The sequence below is a fragment of the Dasypus novemcinctus genome, chromosome 13, assembly GCF_030445035.2.
Source record: "Dasypus novemcinctus isolate mDasNov1 chromosome 13, mDasNov1.1.hap2, whole genome shotgun sequence".
Classification (NCBI taxonomy): domain Eukaryota; kingdom Metazoa; phylum Chordata; class Mammalia; order Cingulata; family Dasypodidae; genus Dasypus; species Dasypus novemcinctus.
In genome coordinates, this window is record NC_080685.1 from 45,397,054 (window position 1) to 45,406,524 (window position 9,471).

Here is a 9,471-nt window from a genome sequence, read left to right on the forward strand (position 1 = left end):
CAGAGGCAACCGAGGTCCCCAGGGGTTAAGGACCTTGCTCAAGGTTTAGGATTTAGTGAGTAGAGGAGCAGATACCGGAGCAGATACCGGAGCGGCTGGGTCAGAAGGCATGTGCAGCCCCAGTTACCAGCTGAATCGGGAAGGGCTCTCAGGACCTCTAATCCCTGCCTCTTTCCATCCTAAGGTCACAGATGAGCAAGAGAAAACCCATCCTGACTTTTCCATTTGTTGCCCCTCTCCCCACCACCCAGAGCTGAGGAGGAAGCCTATGACTGTTGTCCTCTCTGACAGACTTTCTTGGCCATGAACAACAATATAAAGTGTGTATGTATGTGTTTAAAGGATTGTGTAGTATAAATAAAAAGCCTGAATGAAATAAAATGAAGGTGCTTAAAGATGTGTGTCTGGTTTTTGTTTGTTATTGTTGAAATAGTGAAGATGCTCTTGTGGCGACTGAGTGATGAACACGCTGTGATTGTGCCAGGTACCACTGATTGTGCACCTTGGATGAATTGTATGCTTTGTTGATATGCGTCAATGGCACAGATTTATTTAAAATAAAAAGAATACATTGTTTGTTTATCCATTCATCTGTTAATGGACACATGAGTTGTTTCCATCTTTTTTCTTAAGCAAACCAATTTTGTTTTTTGTTGTTTGGGTTTTTTTGTTGTTTTTTTTTTAAAGATTTATTTTATTTATTTTTCTCCCCCTCCCCACCATTGTCTGCTCTCTGTGTCCATTGGCTGTATTCCATCCGCTTGTATTATCAGGTGGCACTGGGAAACTGAGTCTCTTTTTTGTTGCGTCATCTTGCTGCGTCATCTCTCCATGTGTGCAGCGCCACTCTTGGGCGGGCTGCACTTTTTTTCATGCAGGGTGGTTCTCCTTGTGGGGCACACTCCTTGTGCATGGGGGACACCCCTGTGTGGCACAACAGTCCTTGAACATGGCAGCACTGTGCATGGGCAGCTCACCACATGGGTTCGAGGACCTGGGTATAGAATTCTGGACCCTCCATATGGTTGGCAGATGCTCTATCAGTTGAGCCACATCTGCTTCCCAAACCAATTTTGTTGATGCAGTTTTTCTGAGGTGTGCAATCAATGACATTTGGTGTGGTTGCATGATTGTGCATTCATCACTTCAATCATTATTGGAGTACTTTCATTGTTTCAATAGTGATAATGAGGGAAACAGGTATGGCGCAACCAGTTGGGCTCCCATCTACCATATAGGAGGTCCAGGGCTCGATGCCCAGGGCCTCCTGGTGAGGGCAAGCTGGCCCACGTGGAGTGCTGGCCCACACGGGAGAGCTGCCCCACACAGGCGTGCTGGCCAACACAGAGAGCTGGTGCAGCTGGTGACACAAGAGACACAGAGAAGAGAAAATAAGAAGACATAGCAGAACAGGGAGTTGAGGTGGCGCAGGAGAGTAATCACCTCTCTCCACTCCGTAAGACCCTGGAATCGGTTCCCAGAGCCGCTTAATGAAAATATAAGCAGACACAGAAGAACACACAGCGAATGGACACAGAGAGCAGACAATGGAGGGAACGGGGTGGGGGGGGGAGAAATAAATAAAATAAATCTTAAAAAAAAAACAGTGATGATGATCAGAAAACAGACAAACAAATGGGAGAGTTCCTCACTTCTCAATCTCAAAAGATGGTATATTCACACAATGGGATACTATTCAGCTGTAAGAAGAAATGAAGTTTTGCATATGACAGCATGAAAGAACTCTGAGGACAATATATTGAATGAAATAAGCCAGACACAAAAGGACTTACGTTGTATGATCTCACCAATATAAACTAAATATGATCTGTTAAGTCATGGAGTTAATAATTAGAAGACTGGTCACCAGAAGATAGCATGAGGATAGAGAACGGGGAACAGAAGCTTAATTTGTACAGAATTTGTAATACGGTTGATGGTAAATATCTGGAATTGGACAGAGGTGATGATAGCAGATTAGAGTAAATATAATTAGCAGCACCAATATGGGGATATGATTGTGTTGAAAGGGAAAGTTTAGGGTTGTGTATATCACTAGAAGAAAAGCTAAAGATTGAAACACGGGGTTGTATAGCATAGTGAACCCTGCTGCAGATGATGAGTGTGGTTATCAGTATAAATATAAGAATATTCTCCCATGAATCAGAACAAATGTACAAGATATTAATAATAAGGTGATATTTGACCCAAAATATACCTAAAGCAAACTATGGACTATGGTGAATAGTAATATATGAATATTATTTCATCAATTGTTTTAAAAATTATCCTAAGTGACAAACCAGACCAAAAGTACTGCACATTGTTTGACTCCATTTATATAAATGGTAAATATAGATAATGTTCTAGAGACAGAATTCTTCTAGCAGATCTGTATGAGAGGTGACTGCTAAGGGGTGGGGGCATGTTTCTTTTTGGAGTAATGAAAATGCTCTAATACTGATTGTGGTGATAAATACGCAACTCTATTTATACCGAAAGCTGGCACATTTTGGATGAACTGTATGGTAGGTGACTATATCGCAATAAAATTGCTTTAAACAAAGAAAAATAAATGCTTACAGAGGCCTACCTTCTCTGCCCAGGCCTTTGAGGTTTGCAAGGAGGACTGGGCAGCTGCTGTGGGCAAAGCTGCTCTGGCTCTAGCACCTCCAGGGCGCCAGCTCCTCCCATGAGCCTGCTCTACCTCTTGATACTTTGTGGGTAGATGAGAGAAAACAGTTTTAAAGGGAGACATGTTGCAAAAAAAGTCTCAGGAAGCACTCCATCAATATTTTTCATTCCACTGCAACCCCTTCCTAGAACTTTGTGTTGATCTGTAAGAAACCCACCCACACTCATCACCCATTAAGTTTACTACGACTCTAAATTCCACTTGTGTTTCAGAAAAATGTAATTTTCTGTTTGACAGGAGACAGACACATGGCAAACAGAGGTAAAATTTAACACCCTTTCATCTTGCTAGCTCAGTTGCCCTGGAGAGGCTGTGGGTTATTGAATAACTGCCCTGGGAGAGCAGAAGGATGCCCAAGAACAAAGCACACACACCAAACTGGCTCCCAGCACAGCAGCCAAGAGAAACATGTGCCTAACTTGCTACAATGTGGTACAATACAATAGGGAGAACTCAGGAAACTCATTTCAAAACTTCATGTGCTGAATCTTCCTTAATAAGATGCTGATGTTTCTCAAAGAAATCCGCTTCAATTATAATTTTTAAACTGCTAACTAACTACATTCTCAAAGAAACCCACATATAGGAGGTCTTATTATTATTCTTTTAATCAATTAGCAGCAGCCTGGAGGGCCCTAATTCCTTCAGCTTTTTGGGTCACATTTCTCTTTAATATCTAAATAAAAATATCTCACATGCTTATATGGGAAGCTCAGCATAACTGGTAATAGTTTTCTGCTAAATTCTTGTTCTTGCTTGGAGCTTTCTCTTCCCTTTGTGCTGACATTTTCTTAATTCTACCCCCAACAAACGTATTTTCTTTATTCTACCCCCTTACACAGAGTATCAGGTTTTTATTGAAGAATTGGGGTAGAGTTACTTTGCTGAGCACCAGAGCAAATTACATAAAATTGTTATTAGAATCGTCACTCTAGAAAGTCTCCCAACCAAGCTGCTTCCAGAAACATTCTTTTCTCTTTAATATGTACAGTAATTTAGCCCAATGTCCTTTCCTAACCCAATCACTCATGCCCTCTGGCTTTCTAGGTGTTTTGTTAAAACTCCACTTCTTTTTCTAAAGAAACTCTGGGGCCCACTTTAAACTAGTAGTTTGTTTTTCTCCCTCCTTCATATTTATAATACTGTCTTAGTTTACTAAGCTGCCGGAAAGCAGATACCATTAAATGAGTTGGCTTTAATTATAGAAATTTATTAGGGAAGTGGACTTGGCCCAATGGATAGTGCGTCCACCTACTACATGGGAGGTCCGCGGTTCAAACCCCAGGCCTCCTTGACCTCTGTGGAGCTGGCCCACGCACAGTGCTGATGTGCGCAAGGAGTGCCCTGCCACGCAGGGGTGTCCCCGCATAGGGGAGCCCCATGCTCAAGGAGTGTGCCCTGTAAGAAGAGCCGCCCAGCGCGAAAGAAAGTGCAGCCTGCCCAGGAATGGCGCCGCACACACAGATTGTTGATGCAGCAAGATGATGCAACAAAGAGAAACACAGATTCCTGTGCTGCTGACAACAACAGAAGTGGACAAAAAGAAGAACACACAGCAAATGGACACAGAGAACAGACAACTTGGGGTGGAGGGGAGAGGAAGGGGAAAAAAATTAATAAAAATAAATCTTCAAAAAAAATACAAAAAAATAAATTTGTTAGCTTACAAGCTTAAAGTTCTGAAGCTGTGGAAATGTTAAATCAAGGCACCATCAAGAAGACTGGCTTCCTCCTGAAGACCGTCTGTTGGCCATCCTGGACTGCTCTGTCACATGGCAAGGCACATGGCATCTGCTGGTCTCTCCCTTCTCTTCCGGGTTTCCTTGCTTCCAGCTTCTTGCTTCCGTGGCTTTTCTTTATTTGTCTGAATTTCATTCTCTTATAAAGGACTCTAGTAAAAGGATTAAGGTCCACCATGAATGATCTTAACTTAACATCCAAAAGATCCTACTTCCAATCTGTCCACACGCCAGAAATAGACTAACTTTAAAAACATACTTTTCTGGGGCACAAAGCTTCAAACCATCACAAAATCTATAAAGGAACATTCAGTTACTCAGTATATACTGACCACATAAATATCGAGCATATTCATTGAATTTATCTTCTTCTTCAACATCTATGTGAGGGGGTGGGGGTGGCAAGTTACCTTTGTGTGCTCATTTGCACCCAGAGTTATCATGTGGGCATTGTGCTGTCCACTCAGTATTACAGGCTGCCTGTTTTCCTGGCACAAAAGAGGACTTTAGCCCCCTGGGCTTGGTGGGGACATATGACTTATTATGGCCAACAAGATATAAGTGGAAATGTTGTACATCACTTACACTGGTGTAAGAATTTCCAGAGGGCTCTTTCTTTCCCTTTACCAGTATTCCAGATAATGGCTGCTCTGTCTGCCTGGTTGCTGTAGCAAGACAGAGCGGAGCTGCCCTGCTCTCCCCTGCCCCCAGCCCCATTTGGTCTGAAATGAACATGTATTAATGAGTGAGAAATATAACTTTGTTGTTTGAGGTCACAGAAATTTGAGGGCCGTTCGTTACTATAGCATAACCTAACCTATTTCTGATGACATTCTATTAATTATTATTCTCACAACAACCCTATGACGTTTGAAGTATTCATTCCATTTTACTGATGTGACTCACTTAGAGCCAGTAAGTGGTGGAGACTGCAAACTGCTGTCTAACACAATGCCTATGCCCACTAAACTTGAGTTTGTAGTTGTATTTATTAAACTTTGCTTTCTGATGTGTCATTATAAACTGGTTCATAGAATTTATCCATTTTTTATTCTGTATACAATGATGCCAATAAAATGGTACCATCAATTGTTACCATTTATTATTTCATTTGAGCTCATAGCAATCCTGTGCATCTGGCAGGGAAATTCTCATTAGCGTCCTTGATTCAACAGTCATTCGCAGTGGTTTCCTGAAGAAGTTTAGAGGGAGTGGGGACAGAGGCATGCTGGAGCCAGCTTGCATTGGCTCTTTTTTTTTTTTAGGTATTGGGAGCCAGGGATTGAACCCATGACCTCATAGATGGGAAGCAAGCAGTCAACCTCTGAGCTACATCAGCTCCCCGAGTCGGTTTTCTCATTTGTTTTGCTTGTTGTTTGTTTTGTTGTTTAGGAGAAACAGGGGACTGAATCTGGGACCTCCCACGTGGGAAGCAGGTGCTCAGCCATTTGAGCCACATCCATGCCCTCTATTAGCTCTTAAGAACCGATTCTGTGCATCCTTTCCTATTTTTCTGAGCTCAGTGACCTCACAGTAGTTTATGATGAGCCATGTTTAGAGTATTTACACCATGAAAACAAGCAAATGAGAAAAATCAGGTGCCTTTTCCCACAGAGAGCTGGTTGTTAAATATTTACCAGCATACTGCTGATGGGAGCTTTGTGTAAGTGGTGACCTTTGCTCCAGCACCAGGGAGTGGGAAGTAAAACTGAATGTGCTCTCTCATCAACAAAGTACTTGCACCAGAGACCAAACTGTCCGTTGCTGGCAAGTCCAATCTGAGAGGAGGGTCTGTTATTTGCTAAGGAGAAGGAGAATGCTGTTCAGTAAAATGAAATGGCTGTCTGCATTGGATATTGCTTGGAGGGACCCTGTTCCAAGAAAGGATTTTCCCAGAAGACAAAATCAAGTGACCTGCAGGGACTTTCTGAATAAATGGAACAATGAAATGCGCCCTGCAGAATTGCAGATAAGCCACATCTGGTGATAAACCAGTTTCAGCCCAGGAGAGACAGTTGATCAGAATGGGCAAGCATTCCTTACTAAGACACCCCTGTGTAACACCGAAACTTAACATCAGCCAATCAGAACATTACCTTGCTTGCTGCTGTGCTTGCCCCATATAAGCTTCCCCTTTTCATGCCCTCAGTGGAGCTCTTTTCCACATGAGGTTTAGAGACAACCATCTAGTTCTATTGTCTTTGTAATTACTATCGTCCTGGTATTTCCCAAATGCCTGATACATTACACCTGCCAGTACATTCAGTTCCACCAGCAATCCATCCAAGTCCACCACCCTAAAGTTTCTTTTTCTAAACAAATCAGTTTTATTGACACATATTAACAAAGCATACTATTTATCCAAAGTGTGCAATCAATGGTATTTAGTATAATCGCATGGTTGTGCATTCATTACTTGTCATTATTAGAGCATTTTCTTTATTTCAATAATAACAATAATTGTACAATTTTAACAATTGCACTAGTACACCAGACCTAGGACAGTAAATTCACCACTGCCCACCGGTGATGGGGTCCCACTCCCAAATCCTGATTGACAAAAAGTCTTCTTTCTTGGACCAATCCTGGCACTAACTGCCACGGGTCAGGTTCCCTGGACATCAGACTCTGAGGTGGAGACTCAGTACGAGAAGGTTATTGAGGGGTGAAGGAAGCAGGACGGAGCAGCGAGAGAAGTCGAGTGTGATGCGGTCACATTACAGCCTTCAGTTGATCCCACAGGAGCTCTGGAGCTGGGATGGCCTTGCAGCCGTCCCTCCTTGGGGCCAGGGGTGCACCTTTAGACCCCCCTTGACCAATGGTGCACACTGGCTCTGGGCAATCTCTAGACAGGGACTCAGCTGCCAGTGGGGTGTGTTTGAACAGAAATCAGTTCTTTGTTGACTGAAAGGAGTGCTTCAGTCCCGAAGGGGCAGGATTATTTGGGAGACACAGCACAGCATCCACTCCGGGAGGCTGAACTTGTTCTTGGCCTAGAGCAGGGTCCAAACACAGACTTAAATGGAACTGACACTTGGAGGTGTGGACCAAATGTCATTTGCCCAACCGGCAATTAATTTTTTTTTTTAAAGATCTGTTTCCCTTAAGATTCTTTTTAAAGTTACATGATGTTGGAATTGGGGCAGTGTTTAGCTAAGGAAAAGTCAGAGACTCAAAACATGAATAGCAACTAGAAATTTATTTAATAATTGACGTGTAAATGATCAAACATTAATAAACAGTAAAATAATCACAGTTATTGATTTGATAGGCTAATTCGATAGTACGAAAAAAAGTTAAACTACATTTACAAACACTCACCAAACTGCGGGAAAACTCAGCATCTGGGCTTTCAGAGGCTGGGAAGTCCCATTCAGCAGTTGCCCAGGGTCCCGATCAGAATCGTGGTCCCAGGCAGAGCGTCCTCTCCTGGGTGAGACTTCGACCGGACGCCGAGGGACTGCCCCTTTGAAGGAGGTCTGAAACCTCAGATCTCATGCCAGTGGAGCAGCTCGAGAAGGATGAGCGCATTCCAAAACAGAAGTGCCCCGGCCCGGGGAAGTGGCCAGCTCCCCCCAGGAGAGGCCCTCGGTCCCAAAGACATCCTCTTCTAAATCCTTCATGGAACGTTAAACAGGGATAAAGAAGTTATATATGGCAAGATAAGGAACTAGGTTACTTAGTAACAGGAATAATGGGTAAGGGGCTACGTGCCTGACGTCAATACCTCTCAAGCACGTTTCACATTAACAGACCCTGTGTGCGCGGAGCCACCGTCTCCAAGCACGTTCACATGTTCACGTCATTCCTTTGTGCCTGGAGCAATTACCTCCAGGCATGTCCACCTGTTTAATTTCTTGTTCACAATCCTTCTGGAGGGTAATTATGATATACATGTATCATTCAGTCCCAAGGATTGGGAACAAACAAAAGAGAAAATAAATAAATAAAGAGACATAATTCAACAGTTTTTCCAAATGTCCTACACAGCAAAATTAAGAGACATAATATCCATTTTGAACAATTCTCACTTTAACTTCAGAAAGGCCTTGTATAGGGCATGAATAACAATTAGTCAGACAACATCCTAATACTGAAAGACACCTTACTGGCAGCAATTCCTACGAGAGCTTGCTTCCAGGGCCAGGACAGTGAAGAGAACGAATCCGATAATGGGTCGGCAGCAAGGCTGCTACTATGATCTACCTGATGGGCCATGTGACATAGGGCTTGAGCAACGTTCTTGGAATGGCCTGGGACATACACACAACACTAGACATTAATTAAGGGACAGATTCCCCCTTGGGCAGCTGTTAGAAAAGTTAAGGCCATTCTATTTTGTAGGACCGTTTTGCATAATTGAGAGGTTTCTTCATTAAGTAAAGAAATGGCCCAGTTGGTGTCATTTAAGGACTGTGCAGTGTGATTAGCTAAAGGCTGCAACATGATTTTCAGTGATAATAATGGCTCCTCCTGGTAAAAAGATAGCTAATGGATAAAACCACCAAGGAGTTTGTTTTACTCGATATCTGGCTTTGATAATATTCCACTTGGAGGGGTATAAAGCAAATGATCCTACAGAGTAGCAAGTATGTATGGTTGACCCAAAGTGCATCTCCCAGTCCAATTCTCGGGGAGGTCTGGCCATGCATTCACGCCACAGAACTATATCTATTCTTTGGGGGATGGATAAGCTCCTGCTGTTAAAGCAGCATTTTACTGCTGAAAGAAGCTGTTATTTGTAAGCTGATAAGTATGGTTACATAGTTCTAGAGGGATTCATCCCATATCTTGGGTTCTGAATGTCCTTTCCACACACAATGGGGCATGATGCGGTAAGACTAAGGAGTCAGCTGTAAACCACCCTAATCCATCGAACACGATACCCCTAAAGTAGGTTTACTTTTATTAATTTGTTCATACACTAATGTCTAGTGTCACTATATAAGGACAAAGAGATTTGAGTGGAGTTATTAGGGAATAAGTCTGTCCATTTTGTTGCACCCGAGCTAATGGTCTACCAGGGCAACCTCACAT

At 42.8% G+C, this 9,471-nt stretch overlaps 1 long non-coding RNA gene across 1 annotated transcript; it reads right to left on the bottom strand.

The window, feature by feature from the left end:
• Positions 1-3,889: 3,889 nt before the first annotated feature.
• On the bottom strand, positions 3,890-8,028 carry LOC139436287 (uncharacterized). Its single transcript, XR_011645481.1, has 2 exons — positions 7,756-8,028; positions 3,890-4,586 (listed from the first exon to the last, which is right to left on the bottom strand). It is a non-coding gene; the product is annotated as an uncharacterized lncRNA (long non-coding RNA).
• Positions 8,029-9,471: the final 1,443 nt, after the last annotated feature.